The sequence below is a fragment of the Sarcophilus harrisii genome, chromosome 1, assembly GCF_902635505.1.
Source record: "Sarcophilus harrisii chromosome 1, mSarHar1.11, whole genome shotgun sequence".
NCBI classification, from domain to species: Eukaryota; Metazoa; Chordata; class Mammalia; order Dasyuromorphia; family Dasyuridae; genus Sarcophilus; species Sarcophilus harrisii.
Window position 1 is genome coordinate 7,372,371 of NC_045426.1, and position 17,629 is coordinate 7,389,999.

The following is a 17,629-nucleotide window of genomic DNA, read 5'->3' on the forward strand; positions in this document are numbered from 1 at the left end:
GGATTAGGCATCAGAGGGATGGTTCCGATAATCTGCAAGGAACAAGAAAGGATGATGAGTGAGAAGCTAGCATTGTGGGAAGTCTAGAAGAGTATTTTAACAATAGTGGGCATTTCTACATCTTTAAGGTTTGCAAAGCTCTTTACATACATTATTTCATTTCATCCTCAGAAAGATGTTGTAAGAACTATTATCAGTCTTTATTTACAAAGTAAGAAATTGAGGCTCAGAGAGATCAAGAGTGTGGTACAGTGGAAAGATTACTGGTTTCTGAATAAAGAGATAATATAAGATAACCCGACATAACAACCCAAAATAAATAGGGTATTTGTTTTCTCTCACTGATTTTCTTAAATCTTTCACTCCAATGACTTGGCTAAGGTCCATGCCAGATGTTCTTTTGAGTGATGAAATCATAGGTCTTGACCAGATCAATAATCTATCCTCCTCCAAACCCCACATTAATATGGCTTTTGCTCTTTTCCCCATCCATAAGATTTGCAATCAGAATAAAATTTAAGTGACCTCCATGTGAAATTGTGAACATCATCAGTCAATATGATGAAAGAGAAGTCAAGGGAGCCACAGGAATGGAGATTGCTGGGACACTAAGGATCTAGAGACCAACCCAACAGATTTCCTTGAGTTTATTCACTGTCAATATACAGGTATCCCTAGCAGGCTCTCTGCCGGCATCCCAAAAGCTTAGGACATACAGAGAAGTTGTTTGATGGCCCCAACCCAGCAACAGTTTCTGATGGGCTGTTAAACTGTGCTTCAGAGAACGGGATTACAGATGTCAAGTTGACAACTCATTTTTTGCAAGGTTTTTTTTTTTTAAGATAAGAGATCCCAGCCAACACAGCAAATCAGCTCCTTTCTCCTGTCTTTCAATCTATCAGCAGACATAATTCTCTCCCAAATATTTGTGTAACCTCAGCGTTTTTCGTCAGGAGGCATTTGTTAACACCAGTAGCTGTCCTTCCTTTCTTGATCAAAGGGCTCATGGAACTTGATTGCTCAAGGAGCTGGTGATGAGTAATACCATGTGAAAAGAAAAGGCCAATCACCCTTTCTCCTTTTCAGATCCTGCCAAAGTCAGTCACTTCACTCACTTTATTTGCTGACGGCTTTGTCTTCTTGGTATAATACGTTCGGTCTGATCTCACTTTGTTTCTTGGGTTAATGTTAAATGTTACTCATTATTCCTGACAGCTTCAAGCATGAGACTGATGCCAGGGAGGGCAAACGAATACTATTATTTCATGAACGAACCATTTTCCTTGATGGGCTTTCTAGGACCTGCTGGTATTCTGCTATGTTCACTATGATGAACTAGATGGAAAGTGTGAACGGGATCATAGGCTGATGATGGAAGAACTGAGTTGTCATCAGAGTTTTGAAGTAAGGAAGGGATAGAGTGTGACAGGTTTGCTAAGCAAGATTATTTACTCTCTGTCCTCTGCATCATCCCTCATCCAATCCATTCTAATCCAATCCAATGCAACACGATGCAAACTCTCAGATTCCTTCCGTCTCTGACATTCTGTAATCGGACATGTGGACAAAGATCCACACATGGCAACAAGCTAAGAGGTGTTAACAAATTGCCCCGATGCCCTGAGGATGACTTCTCGGCTCCCTTGGCAGGTGGAGTGGTAGGCTGTTTCAGCTACTGTATCAACAAAGAAATGGTTTGTGTGGAGTTGAGAATCTTAAAAATTGTTATTTCCTTATTGGCCGTTCAAAGACTTCTCTAATATCACTGAAAATATTAAAAATGGATCAAGAGATACTTGTTAAAGAAATGTAACTGTTAAATTAATTGTTAATTTGTTAAAGAATTGTTTAATTTTAATTGTTAAAGAAATGACAGGACAATCGGAAGAATGGTCAGCAAGGCCAAGAATGGAATCACAGTAGTACATATTTAGAGGTGGGGGAATTTTAGGGGGTATCTAGTCCAACATTATCCCTTAAGGAGGAGGAAACTGAAGCCCAAGGGGATCAAATGACTTGCTTGAAGTCACACATCTCAGATTGAACTTCAAATATAATTATGTCAATGATGGCAATGATATTAATGTGATTATAAATCCCTTGATTATCCGGTGATATTTTGGATACAATAAAAATAGACTATTTGTTTCATGTCAACCATTTCCCCACTTCCTTCTTTCATTAGATGTATGTTACCCTACAAATTCCAAAACACATTAAGGTCACAGTTTCATGACTATTTGAGCTAAAACTGAAAAAAATCTATGACTCTCGGATCTTTTGACTCATAAAAGAGAACAGTTTTGCAAAGATGGAGAAAGTCATGACTAATAGTCCATCCTTTACTGTCCATTTGTAAGGAAGAAGATATGGTAGAAGGAGTGGTGAATAAATACCACTCCAAGTACATCTTAATGGCATGAGACAGATTGGATAATGGTAATTTTAGCTTGTATAAGACTATTGTGGGATCCCCGGGGTTGTGCATCCCATTAGCAACAACCACCCTTAAGAATAATGTCGCAGTTCAAGGAAACTGACAAGTTTCCCAGGTACCAGGCAATCCAGTGACCACAGTGATCATTAGACCTAAATTGATCTCCAGTTTACTGATGAAAAGAAACCAAGTAAGGATGATGCTATTCTGAGCAGTTGTCAATAGAACCATAAAAGAGATAATGGTCATGTCCCTAGAATAAAATTATATTTATTCCTCACATATAATGTGAGGAAACATCATTAAAAAAAGATGCGTTGTAATCTATTTTTACATCTTGGGAGATGCCAGTCCTGTTTTATTGAGTTTCCAGTCAAGGATTTTTAAAAAGTCTATGTTAAAAAGAGAAAAAAAGATTTTCTCAAAGGCAGCATCAAAAAGCATTGGGGCAAGACATTACATTTGCATGAGATTTTATACTGAGATGAAAGTTACGCAAGTAACCATAACAATTGCCTTCACTGAGAAACTCCTTTTGCAAGGGTCTTAGTTTTATTTACTTGGATTTAGTATTTTATCATCTGACATGATTGTGAAATGAGTTGAAAACATCAGGGTAATGACTATCTTATATATTCTTGGTATATAGTATATGGTCAATAAATGTTCAATTGAATATATAACCTCAAATAATAATGTATGCTGAAAACCATCTTCCCAATCCATTAGGCTCCTGATCTAGAAATCACTCTTGACTCCTCATATTCAATATGGTGCCAAGAGTTGTTGATTTCACTTCTGCATGTCTCTTGCATAAGCCCTCTTCTCTCCTCTGACACTGCAACTGGTGCAGGTGCTTATCATCTCTTGTTTGGACTCTTGCCATAACTGCTGGAGGGGTCTGCTTGCCTTAAGTCTCTCTCTATTCCATTCCATCTTCTATTTAATCTCTAAAGTGATTTTCATAAATTGCAGGACTGACTCAGTACCCCTTAAATAATTAGTAAACTTTTATGCTTTTCTTGCTAATCTGGTGAGACCTACCTTCCCTTGATTCTTTAGATTTATAGTATCACTCTGGGATTTGAAGACACTGACATTCTGATCAGTAGTCTCAATTTTATCCAAGAGAACACCACAAGCAAAAAGCCTTATTATTTAATCTTGAAGGGTTGGATTCCCATTAGAGGGAAAATAAACTTGGGTTTATTAGAGAACCAACTCCTTTACTACTAGACCTATACTGTCTGAAGAATTTTTGATAAAAACAAAGGACCAAAGTCCATCTTATTTGTCTTTTCTCTCACCCCCCAACATTTGGTCTTGCTACTCTTTTATCTCTTGGGGCCGTGTTAGTGAGTAATTTTCTTTTCCCTGAGAGGTTCCTTCTACTCAAGAATTTCTCTTTTCTACAGAAAATTGTATCTGGGAATAAACAAATTTGGGGTTATTATGAAGACATTCTCCAAATAGATCCTGTCTAGTAATGCATTTCACTCCCTCCCCCACCTCCTTTATCTCTCTCTCTCTCTCTCTCTCTCTCTCTCTCTCTCTCTGTTATAGAACTTGGAGTCTAGGAATGAGAGTTGGCTTATGGAGGTGAAAGCACATGCAACTTCCATGTGCATCAAGGCTACCATTATTGGCTCTTGAGATGGGGTATCTTTGCTCCTACCCCCAGGATCAAGTTAAATGTTTCATTTCACGGAATCCATTCTGATCTAACTTCCAAAAAGGGAAAGATGGGCAAAAAGGCTAATTTTGAAAAAGTTCTCTATTTTATAAGTCAGTACTAAGGAGTAGTTTAAACTCCTAATAATCTTCAAACCAAGGTATTATTCAGAATTGTTCATCCATAACCATCAAAGGCAATCAACTTATTCTCAATTGATGCCACATAATCAAAGTCCCAACTAAATGTTCAATACCCTACAGACTCATCTATTGACACACATCCTGTCATTCTTCCTCCCCTTCCTAAGCTTTTCCCAATTTTCAACAATAATTTTTGTATCCAGACTCTGAGACCATTGTCTTCTTCCCTCTGAGCACTTTTTTGTCTCCAAAAAAATCCAGTGACAATTCAGAACCGCACAATTGGACAGTTATGTCTGCCAGGGCTTGGTTATTACTGTTTCTCAAATGCTTTATCCTGGGTCCTCTTCTCTTTCTACACATTCTCACTTGTTGCATGCATCCACTCACGTGACTTCAATGATCGCTTCTATGCAGATGGAACCAGATCTATTTATATAACCTTAATTGCTCTCTAAGTTCTAGTCGAGCATTTTCAAAATCCTGCTGGACACAATGTGCCAAAGAGGGATCATCATTTCTTCATCCTCCACTTGCCCACATCCAAATTTCTCTGGTTCTGTTCATTTTAAATGTGTTTGGAAATCTCGGAACCATCATTGCCTCTTCTTTCTCCCTTCCTTATTTACCTTATGCAATTGGTTGATTTGTTGTGGATTAGACTGCTAGTATCTCTCCCCTTTCTCTCTTCTAAGGCTAAAATACTTAACTCTGAATTCTGACATTGAGTGCCTTATATAGTCCACTCCAAATGACCTTTTCAATCTATTTCTCTTCACTTAATTCATTGGCCTGATAACTCTTCCAATCTTCTCCTCCCTTCTCCTGTGCAATCCAGGAGATTGTAGAATGTCCAATTTCCCAGTCTCCACTGGGTGCCCTGCCTTTCAGATGCAGATCAAGGGCTGTCTTGACCATAAATTTCCCTGGTATTCCCAGCTGAAAATTGTTGCTTTCAAATTCCTTACAGCATTCTGGATCTCTTTTTGGTCCTGATCACAGTTTACCCAAGTCTGATCCTCCTCTTCCTCCCCATACCCCCATTAAGTTGTAACTTTCTTGTAGGCAGGAAGCTTATTGTCTTATATCACTGTGTACCTAGCATTCAATACAGGGCTTCCCATGATCCTCTCCTAAATCTTGCACAGGAGACTCACTTGCGGGCCAGCATCCTTCTTGTGCTTTTGATTTGGTATGAATATGGGCTGACACTGGTCATTCTACATTTAGTACATGGCCAGCTTGTCTATTTTCTCTAATAATACAGTTTAATGATGGTTCATAAGCAATAGTTTCAGACTTCTCCCTCTCCCCCATGCATCCATGCACCTCTCCATGGTCTTTTGGGTGACCTGTAGCTTTAGTTCGGTGAAGACTGTGAAATTTTATGACTTGCAGTTACAGGATATTACCCACAGAACATTGCACCCATGCACACTAAACCCTCAAGAGCTTCTAGGGGACACCTGGCACACTGAACTTTGGAGTAATTAAGGCATCCTATTAATCTTCCCCTCACAGATCCAATTAACTCACAAAGAAACAGAAAGCCTCAAAAAAAAAAACAGGTTGGCAGCAAATGATATAAAACCAAGGGAAAAAACCCTATTCTTAGAACATGGTAAAAATTGTTCAGTTGTATTTACTGCTTTGCTGCAGTGGGGCCAATCAGGAAAATGGGCAGCAGCTCTCTAAGAAAGCACAAAGCTTTAACTTCTGTTGCCTTTAAATTCTGCATTTAAACTGTAACTCATATTACATTTAAAAATCTATGAGTCTCAGACTTTAAATACCAATTTGAAACAGTGCAAATAAAAAACAGACCAACAAAGGGAAATGGGCAGTGAATTGTTTCCCTAAATGCTGTTCAAGACACAGACATAATCACATACATAGCCTGGGGGTAGAGTGGTAGAGTGCCTGGTCTGGAGTTAGGTAGACCTAAATTCAAATCTTGTTTCCGACACTTATTACCTGTGGGACCCCAGGAAAATCACTTCACTTCTATTTGCCTTAGTTTTTTCATCTGTAAAATGGGGATAATAACAGCCATCAAAGGATTGGTGAGAGAATCAAATGAGGTAACATTATAAAGTACTTTGCAAGCCTTAGAATGATATATAAATGCTATTGTCAGTACCTACTCTTTAATTCTTTTGTTGGCATCTCATAGATTCAGAGATCTATAGCTGGAAGAGATCACAAAAACTTTCTCTTACAATCCCCTTAATTTATAAAGGAGGGGAAAGAGAGTTGGGAGGTATCTTTTAGGGTCATAGAACTTCCTATTTTAACTAATTTTTCTTACTAAGTGCTAAGTTCTTTTTATCTGGTGCTTAAGTACCGTACTTTTAATATTCTCTAAATTGGACACCGTGGGCAAAGCTTCCGACTTTCTTGAATTGAATAAGAATCATCCCCCAATGATTAAAGAATATGAAAAGGAAATTTATTGTGACAGCTTTATGAGAGATGGACTGGAACATGAAGTCCAGGTAGTAAAGCCAGTTTTAGAGTCAGAGTCAGAGTTGAAGTTGGATAAAAAGTTTTCCCCAATGAAAATTTACAGAGATTTTAATATTTTAAGGTATTTTATCTTTTTAATAATTTTAAAATAAGATAATTTTTATATTATTCTAGTTCTGACTCTCTTTCTGACCAAGGTGTTGTTTTGAGTGTTTTTCCATTATCTTTGGGACCTAGGAAGATGTGTCCAGGTATGGGAAACAAAGCCAAATTTGAATATACAGAATGATTGATTACAAATAATTCTTCAACTCATTGTCCCCCATTTTCACTGCTTTGTGCCCTGTTTCTTTTGACTCTGAAAAGGACAGAAAACTTTTTACCTTGTCCATAGTTGTCAATACTGTGGAATAACTAACACTCACTTTGGGTTTTTTTTACCCTTTACAAGAGCCACAACTGGAGTAAAGCCATCATCTTTACAGAAAGACTCCTGAAACTTTGTAAGCCTTCACTTGGCTCGGTCGAAGGCTTTCCGTTTTAATGACAGCTAAAAATACCCGGAACTTGGGAAGTATGTCTGCAGCTGCCTGTTGATGCCAGATTAAGGGAGTAAATCAGATTAAAGTTATTTATTGCTTGGGAGAGCACCTTCGGCACGACACTGCCACCATCCCTGGAAGCTTTAGGGGGCTTGTCTCAATGAAGCCTCTGGACCCCTTATGAATTGTGCATTTCATAATCCTCCCCAAGAGAAAGCAAAACCAAGCAGCAGAGTCCTCCAAGTCTCCAAAGTCTTAATACTGATGGTGACTTTGTCACGAAAATGGACAGCGGCCCTCCAAGAAAGCTTTACAGCCAGTGAGCACCCAAGCCTTAAATCCAAATTCAAATGAAGGCAAAAGCAAAAAAAAAAAAAACCATTAAAAAAGCATGCTAACCCTATCCCCCATCCTGCCAAGACCTAACAACAAAACCCCAGTCAGGCAGTAGAAAAGAAAAGAGGAAAGAATTAACAAATCGCCTGTTTATTGCCATCAGTTTTCCAAGTCCAAGATGATCAGAATGCATTCTATGAAGGGGATATCCATTGTCTTGGCAAAATTAAATGTACTTTGATACTTGCAAACAATATTTATCCAGCTACTCCATCAGAAGAAAAGTTGTTTCACTCTCTCTACCATATATTACTTTTTCAATTTCCTGCCAGGACTACTTTTTTTTTAATGTTCTTTAGGGTGAGACCACAGGATTTCTCATTTCTCACAACAAAGACCATAACTCATTAGAATTATGCTGATGACTTTTCCCCACAAACATGCATACCACTATTTTCCCTAGATGAGCAACCTGCACTCTTATCCATGACCATTATATAGGTTTTTTAATTTTTGAAAGATCATAGTTAAGAAAGTGGGATGCAGTCTTCCATTTCACCTGCGCCCTTTGCTTTCGTATGACATTTCCCCCTCCTTCAAAATTCATCTGATGGGATATTGAGGGATGATCAATTCGGGGGAGAATTCATGTATAGTCCAGGGGCATGAAAAATAGAAAGATACTAAAACAAGGGTTTTTGGACTCTCCAGTCTGGACATCAAGGTTTAACTCCCTCCTCCCTCCAAAAAGCACCAATTTTGGCATTTTTCACCTTAAGAGCATTTTGAAAGGGCAGCCTCACTGGGGATGAATTTCTACTTCGGGGCCAGATGAAATCAGTCATTTCTTGCATGAAAGAGATGGTTAAGCCGGTTTGGCTGAGACTTAGGCTAGAGAACTGAGGAGCTATTTAGTCACTTGAACATTTAACTTAATCCACATCTGACCATTTGCTAAGATTAAAAAATGCTCTTTAACTTTCTGGAAAGGGTGTGTGGTGTGCAAATCCTGATTCAGTTAGGAGAAAATGCAGAGTTAGCAGAGAATTTGGCTGTTTTAAACAAAGCTAAGGCTCTGGGATTTCTTACATGTACGACGTGGGTCTAGACGACAGGAAGGATACATTTTCAATATCATTTTGTTTGGTTTCACTCGGGCTACAAATTAGTAGAAAAAAGATTTTCCCTTTTTCGTTTTTCTTATCACAAATGATACTACTGCGAGATAATCTGTGGGAAATGTTTTGTAAAGTAGATATTGCTGTACAGATGTCAACTATTATTATTATTGCTTGGGGATGGACCTGTGCTTTCAGAAATATGGTGAGCTTCTGGTGTGGGGACTCTTTCCAAGAACTGATCTAGAACTTCAATTTCAGAATTGCTTGTATCCACAGCCACACAGCCAGTTGGTAGGACTGAATACAAGTCTTCCTGTTCTCTCCCTTTTTCTCTTCATCCTCTTCCCCCTTCTCCTTCTCCTCATCATTATTTTCCTCCAGTTATAGAAGGGCAGAAGTGTACCCATGATGAAAAAAAATGGATATTTGTTTTAAATTTCAAAAGATTATAAAACACAAGGCTTACTTTGAAAGCTAGATGCCACATCTATACTTTATTTTGATCTGTGCCCCAATAAATATAAATCTTTTAATCTATATCTTTGCATAGTCTGGCCTTTTCCTAGTGCTCTTGCCCTCCTTCCCCCTCACTTGAGGTTTATATCATTCAACTCAACATGGTTCACCTCCTCAGGAGGGCTTTCCTCACCTTCTGCTTGTAAGCACTCCCCTCAATTTCTTTGTATTTACCTTATACATATGTAAGCTCCTCGAGGGAGAGGGAGTATTTTTATTTTTATTTTATTTTTGTTTTTGTAATTCTACTTAGGATGGTGCTTGGCACTTAATGAATTCTTGTTCTTTAATTGAATAGACATAATTCCCACATGGTCTTTGAAAATACAGACGGTAGATTAATAATAATTACTACAGTTGCTCTTTTTCTTCAAAGGAGTAAGCTAAGTGATACAATGGACAGAATACTGTGGCTGTTGTCAGGAAGAGCTGAGTTTAACTTTTTTACCTGCATGATCCTAGGCAAATCACCTCATCTTCACTGGCCTCAGTTTCCCCATCTGTAAAACAGGGATAATGCTAACACCTTCTTTACTACTCTCTAGGTCTCTTATATCCATCTAATTATTTTACATGCTGTGCCTGTCTCTGGACCATGATTCAATGACGGTTAGAACTGCTTTTACCTTTCTTAGTATCTCCAACACTTAACCCATTGTTTGCCACATAGTAAGTACTTAAAATGTATTTGTTATTGGAAGGTCTTTTTTTCTGTCCTGTCATTAAACTTATGTAGGGAAAAAGCTTATTGGCCACTGAAGAACTTGGAGAGATTGTTTTGAGAAGGACGGCCTTGTATAGTGTCTGCTTCAGAAATAGTTGCTCATTAATTGGTTGTCTCTGCCCAGTAGAGAATAATGGCTTTGCGATTTCTGCTTGGAAGCAGCAATGTGCTCAAGCTTTAAGTCTTCCCTGTCTACTGGGTAAAGTCAGGGAACTAAGTAAATTCAAGTATAGCAAGGCATAAGGATGGAGGCAAGGTCGGTCCAGGTCCAAGTGAAGAGTGGCTTTGCTGCTTCTCTGTGAGGGTGCCATTGCCAGTCAGCTTTCCATCAATCCATTGGCAAGCATTGATTAAACACTTACTATGCGCTGACCATGGTGCTAGATTCTGTTGATAAAAAATAAAACAGTTCCTCCCCTCAAGGAGCTTACCTTTTTTTAGGGAAAATACTCTGCACCCATATATGTGTATATATGTATATAGAACATATATTAAAAGAATAAAGAAGGTCATTCTCAGAAGGAGGCACAAGCATCTGGGGAATCAGGAAAGACTTGATGTATAGGCTGTGTTTGAGCTGAGTATCATCAACATTTAGCTGCCCAAAGGATTTTGGATCAGTGTCTGGTTGACCATTTTGGCAATTCTACTACTGCCTAGATTGTTCAGAGAATAATCAGGAGGGAGAGAATCTATTTTTCCATCTCTTTTTGCTTTCTGGAAGGAACTTGAATCCTGGCAATGTTACGACTGTCTGTGTGACTTTGGCAGACACTTCAGCCTCCTCTCAGACCTCAGTTTCTTTATGTGTAAATTGTTAGAAATTGTTCTCATTGACCTCTGAGGTTCTTTTCAGCTCTAGACCTGGCATCAATCCTATGACTAGATAATTTCTAAGCTCTCTTCAGTTCTAAATCTAAGAACCAGGATCTCATCAGTGTTGACGTTCAGTCTGACACTGAAGCTTGTGATACATTTGCATCTTTTCATCCTGCATGACTTTAGGAGTTTACCCAGTATGCTGGGGAATTCTTCTAGTATTATGATATTGAGTGGAGTCCAGTGCTTTCCTTGGCTTTCATCACTTGACTGACCCATCTCCCTTTCTGGTCACCCATTCTTCTGATGAAACCCTTTACCTACTTTCTCTTGGACAATTTATAATTACTAACATGTCACAACCTGCACTCTTGCCCTTTGGGAGGCTCACATTCCTTGGGCCTCACAGTATTCCATACCTCATGGCTATACAATATAACTTTATTTTTAATCTCAATATTCTTCCAGTGATGGTGGATGTCTGTTATTCACTTTTCCTAAAATATTGATGAAAGAGGGATTTTCCTAGAAGGCTAATTTAATGCCTTTCAGGATGCAGAGATGATACTCTAGTAGTTAGGGGATAGGTAGGAAGGCTTACAGAGCAAGTATATCAGAAAGAAGCACATTTATGGACAGTTCTATTGTACTAAGAAAAAAAATATTTTTTTCTTAGTACAAGTATAGTATTTATATATATATATTTTCTTAGTACAAGTATAATATATATATATTTCTTAGTACAAGTATATTTCTTATACTATATATATATATATATATATATATATATATATATATATATATATTAAATCAGTAGCCAGGAAGGAGAGCAGGGCAGAAAGAGGCGTGTTGGGCAGTTGCTAGGTTTCCTTTACAATGTGAGCTCCTTGAGAACAGATTTTATTTCACTTTTTAAAAATCTCAGTGCTTACTTAGCACAATGCCTGGCACATAGTAGTCACTTAATAAATCCTTGTCAAATGATTATTTCCTTGCCTGAAAATGAGATGATGTATATAATGTTCTATGTTTTCCTTGGAAAACATAGTAGAATGAGCTTTGGGTTCAGAGGCTACTTCTTTCTCTGACACTTAGTCACACGAGTCTGGGCAAATTATGAAATTGTTCTCTTCCTCAGTCTCTTAATCTATAGAGATAATCACATGTAAACCTCTTCACATTGTGTCTTAATCTGAAAGGGCCCTAGAAACGAGAGCTTTTTCACTTTCAGGCAATCCTCTGACCTTTACTCATACAGTGAGGCAGTTATTTTTACAAAAACAAAATGGTTAGTGGAGAGAATAAGCAGCAATTATGACCTAAACTCTGGAGATTATGTCTAAGAGAAAAGGTTCAATCAGGGCATGCAAAGCTCTATTTCTTTCCTTCATATTTTAGCTCGTCTCTGGGGTCTCTTGTTTCCTAAAATGTTTCCTATTTCCTTCTTTCTCTGGCCTACTTCTCTCTCTGCTTTCTTATTTCTGGTTTCTTCCTATTTGGATACCTCAAGAGTTGCCTCAGTCAAAGGGAATATGCTGTAGGGAGTGCCAAAAGACTGTTTAATTGGATGGTAAACTTTTGTTGCTTTCATGTATTAACTTTTACTCTAATCATTCAGCTTGTGGACAGGAGGGTCTTGGTGAAGATTAGAGGCATGAACTCAGTCACCCAAATGATGTTCCCAATGGAACCAGTCTCCATTTTCCAGGTGAATAAATTGAAGCATACACAGCTTTTTGGAGGGATTTTGTGACCACTCAGAAAATTGATCATGAAGATAAGAAAAGAATCTGTTAACTTGAGATCTCCCGTCCTTTAGACAAATTTGTTCAATTAGGACAATTCGTAGAAGGGTCAAAGGCTAAGAGTTTAAAGAGACCTCAAAGACCATCCCGTCCAACTCTTTACAGATGAGCTAACAGAAGCCAAGGGAAGTTGTGACTTGGCCAAGATCACACAGGTTGCATGGTATTTAACTCAAGTATTTCACAGAGATGATTTTGCTGATTTTGTATTCTTCCACTGTACCAAGGAGAGGACTAGATGGACACAGCACCTAACTCTTTGGGAGTTGTCAGCTTTGTGGACAAGCCCCAGAGTGGTTACCTAGCAGAGTAGACAGAGAGCTACACTGAAAGTCAGGAAAGATCTGGCTCAAATACTAGCTGGTGACCTGGGTAGGCTTTCCAGAGCCTCAGTTTCTTCATCTATAAAATGAAGATGCTGGATTCAATGATCTCAATTGTCCTCTCTGGCTCTAAATCTACTATTGTCAGAAAGGACGCTCACTTCTTGAAAAGCTGGATGCTAAAAGTGCTGTCTCTAAGGACAGATACTCACTGAATACCAACAAGATTAATAAAAATAACTGCCAGCATGGCTTCTCTGAGAGGGGCCAGGCTTGGAGTCAAGAAAAGCTGGGTTCAAGTCTTGCCTCTGACATACACTGGTGGTGAGGCTTCCTTTAAGTCATGGACCCTTCATTAGGTTCCCCAGGCAATGCTCTAAGAGCAAGTTCCAGAAGAGCTGCTGTCTGCATCAGGGAAAGGCAGTTCTCCACACTGATTAAAGGTCTGTAGCAAACTCTATACCAAGTCTGATGTTGATATGATGCTTTAAAAATGGACAAAATACTTGTGTACATAATTTCATGTCTTACTGCAAGAACAAAAACTTGTGGCTCCCTTCCAATCCTTGTGCATTTATTGTTCACAATCCTATATTTACATGTCTCTGAACATATTCTCTCCCTCTAACAGAATGCAAGCTTCTTGGGGGCAGGGACAGTTTAATAGTATAATAGCTGGCATTTGTACAGAGTTTTAAGGTTCACAAAATGCGTTAGTTATCACATTTGATTCTCAAAATAAGATTATGAGATAGGGCTTATTTTTATCCCAGTTTTATTTACCAGGAAACTGAGATTTAGGGAGCTTAAGTGACTTAGCTAGAGCCCTGCAGCTAGTTCCATGTAAGGTTGTTCTTCCCTTCTCCCAGTCTGGTACTCTGTTCCCTGAGCCACCTGCTTCACAGACAGAGGAAGGGTTTCTTGCACATAATGGGCATGTAGTGAATGACTGCTGATTAATTGACAGAGAACTGGCAAAGTAGGAATAACTGATTAGGCCCTGTCTTGGGACTGGAGCAGAGCGATAAAGAACTCTTCTGCCCAATTTGGAAAGTACTTACTTAGGTGCAAATGTGCATTATCTCCTTACTTAGTCTCCTACCTCCTAAGCAGGAAAAAAAGGTGTCCAGCCAGAATCCCTTCACAGGAAAGCTCCGGAGACCTTCCCCCTTCATAGTTAGGTAAAGAAAATCCATCTGGACTAGGAAATGGATAAAGAAACAGAGACAGCTGATTGCCAGCTGCTTTGTAGACCAGTGTATAAGAAAAAAATTAGATCTCATGGTTACACGCGTGTGTGAGACAGACTGACAGAGAGACAGAGAGAACTGGGGGGAGGCGAAGGTTGGAAAAGGATTCGGCGATTGGTTTCATTCATTTAAGAAGGTTCTTTCACTTAATGGACTTTATTTGACTAACCCTTGGATTTCAGAAAGGGGGTTTCAGTGGCTCTTCATAAAGAGATAGAGGAAGGAAAGGGAAAGGTGGTGAACTGGGGGGGAAGGGGCCTTGGTAGTGTGGGGAAGGTCTGGGGCTGAATAATACGCTTTTCTAATGAGGGTTCCAGCGAGGGATCTTGCTGATGGCTCTGACCAGCTCTGTGACCTGATTATGTCGCTGAGTGTCAGCAGCTGAGACACTACAAAGCAAACCATCCCAGCCAATCTATCTCCATTGTAATCACTCTCATTGCTGCTCCTGCCGAGAGCCTTGTTAGGAGCAGCCTGGCCATCAGGCGTCATTAGCGCCATTTAACGTCAAGCAGCTCAGAAGGCAAACGGTGGCTCATCAGGATAATGAGGACCAAAGCAGACCGGGCTATTATGGGAGATGGGGTGGGGGAGGGGAGAATCAACAAGGATGCTCTTTTTCATTTGGGTCTGATGGCTTATTATAGATTACAAAGCCCCAAAGATGGGTACAAATGAATGAATGACTGGTGAGCAAGACTTGCTTTTGTCCTCAGGTGGAGGGTTTTGTGTTCCAAGTACATGGGGGCTCTTTGGGGAGCCCTGTATTAACACACACACACACACACACACACACACCACTTCAGGAATTAAGTGCATCTGTACAAATCCATCCTTTTAGATTTAAGGGGAAAAATCATAATTGGGAACCATTTCTAATGAGGATCTTCTAGAAACATTTCTTGACTGGCACTTTTAAGTTAGCAGAAATTAATGTAGGTTCCTTGATTTGTTTTTTTAACTTATTAGAAATAAAAATAAGTGGTTGATTTCCTTCTGGACACCAAAGAAACAAAATATTGCATATGGTTCAAATGTACTAATATAAGTTTGCACAAATTTCAAGCAGAATGTAAAAAAAGAAATAAAAGCTAATTTGAGGAGAGAAAGCACTAGTGGCTGTATTTAATCAAGATATCAGTGTTTATCATTATTATTTAAATTTAAAAAACCTGACCCAGTTCAATACTGACTGTGATGATCTGTGTGAAGTTGGGCTGCAGGTCCCTGGATCTCAGTTTCCTCACATGTAAAATGAGAGGATAAAACTAATGACTTCTGAGATTCTTTCCAAACTTTGCAGCCTTTGCCCAAGGGACCATGTACATTACACTAATGGATTGTTGATTTGGACAGGTTGGTGAGGACAGGTCATGGCAACTAAGCCTTTGAAACTCATCTAAGCATAACAGGTGGATATCTCAGAAAAGGGGAAAAAAGAAGGTAACAGCTGGAGGTTTGCATGAGAATTCACAAAAACCCCAATGAAGGTGCAGGGAAGTAGCCCAGTGGACAGCGATTGTAGTCAAGAAGATACAAGTTCAAACCTAGAAACTTACTCACTGTATGACTTTGGAAAAGTCCGTGAACTCTTCCCCTCAGTTTTCTCAACTGCAAAATGGGGATAATAATAGCATCTCTTCATAGTTAGGTAAACTGTTAGTTAGGTTGTGTTGTGTGGATCAAATGAAATAATATTTCTAAAGGATTTAGCACAGAGTCTGGCACTTAATAAATGGTTGTTTCCTTCTCCTTATCTTCTTTCCTTTCCCCTTTCTATAAAAGAGAAAGCTGGATGGATTGTGAGCTGCCCTGGTGCAGATAATACATTGGGATGGAATGAAGTATCCACTGAAATGTACTCAACCAAAGGGTACGTACTAAAGCTCCTAAGTTACTGATCAAACAAGCTTTACTTTAATGCTCCTCATGCTCTCCAATTGGTTTTGGTCATGTCATCTGAGATGGCTACTCTTGCTGATTTCTTTTGTGCACTTTCTAATGCAGAAGCCTTATGGGAATCCTCTAAGGGATGGGAACCTTGCTTGGCTTCTCATAAGCAAATGGTATATAAGCGAGATTTGTCCTTTCTGCTTCTAGGATTGGCTTCATGAACAAAGGGCACCAGAAACTGCCCCTCCCTCCCCCAAAACAAGGATGACTTCCATTCTGTGCAGTGGGAGATTGGCTATTGGGGAAGCCATTGGCTCTCCAGTAATTTGAGCACATATAGCAGCAGCTTGGATTTAAGTCGAGACACTTAGTAGGGTCTTCCAGGGCAAGGGAAGCATTTAATCTGGCTCTAAAAAGCTTTGTCCTTTCATCCTTGGGAGTGTCCTTCAGTCAATGCTCTTGCCTGCAAGAAGCCCATTCTTTGGGAAACTCCTGGTATTCAGATTCTTATCCTTAATGCCAATCAATAGTCTATCGATAATTAATAGTCCTCAAGAGATAGCTGGGGCTCAGAGAGGTTCCATGAAGTCCTTGGCATTCACACAAACCAGAGGGTATCCAGGGGAGTAGAATGCTGTCTGGTTGAAAGAATGCCAAATTTGGACCCAGAGTTGCAGTCTTTTTTACTTGGCCCCAGAAGGCCCACTAAGTGCTATGAGCAAAAGGGCAGATTTGACCTTCAACCAGCTGATCCATCTGCCTTTATTAAATTCTCCCCATGGAATATAAGATTTATATCAGGAATTTAAGTGGAAGGTTCTTTCTGACGCTATTTGTGTGGTTTTTCAGAAGTCTCTTAACTTTGTGCCTTGGTTTCCCCATCTGTAAAATGGGAACTAGAACAAGAGTTCTCCTTTTCTTTTAGCATAGCCTCCCTTGGCAGTCTGGTGAATATTAGGGACCTCTGCTGAGAATAAGGCTGTTGGATGCATAAAATAAATAGACTTTCAAAGGAAACAAAAATATTAAAGTTACGAAAATATTAGAAAAAACGAGACTTAGGCTAAGAAGCCTTGACCAAGTCCCTTCTGGCTCTTGATAAGTAGTTTTATGATTTAGGCCATCCTGATTTAAATGTTGTCCTGTCTATTACCCATGTTGCCTCACTTTGACCTCCTAGAAAATGGAAGGGTTTGAAGGCAATAAACCTCTAGCTTCTGACTCTCCTTGCAGAGGAGTGATTGACCAAAAGAAGCTAGTAGGCTCTCAGCTATGATCCTGGGCTCTAGACCCAGATGTTCAATGCTTACTTTGAAGCTAACAAAGACACATTTTTTATGGAGGGGGGGCAAGTCATGTATATATCCCATATACATTCTCCCATAAATCAGAATAACTCAGTCCTGCCTAGTCCAGTCATTCTAAACTGAGGCGAGGGAAGAAAGCTTTTACTGAAAACCACCTTCAGTGCCAGGAGACAGCACTCTCTTGAAGAGTTAACAGACCAGAGGTGTTCTTCCCCAGACAGCTAGCAGAAGATCTGTGCGAACAGCAAATGAAGCCAACATTAGCCCTTGAGCAG

At 39.3% G+C, this 17,629-nt stretch overlaps 1 long non-coding RNA gene across 1 annotated transcript in view; it reads left to right on the forward strand.

The window, feature by feature from the left end:
• Nucleotides 1-17,629, forward strand: part of LOC116421534 — a 59,209-nt gene that overhangs the window by 2,657 nt on the left and 38,923 nt on the right. The window contains exon 2 of the long non-coding RNA XR_004231933.1: nt 15,940-16,027. This is a non-coding gene — a long non-coding RNA (uncharacterized LOC116421534). The remainder of the gene's footprint in view (nt 1-15,939; nt 16,028-17,629) is intronic.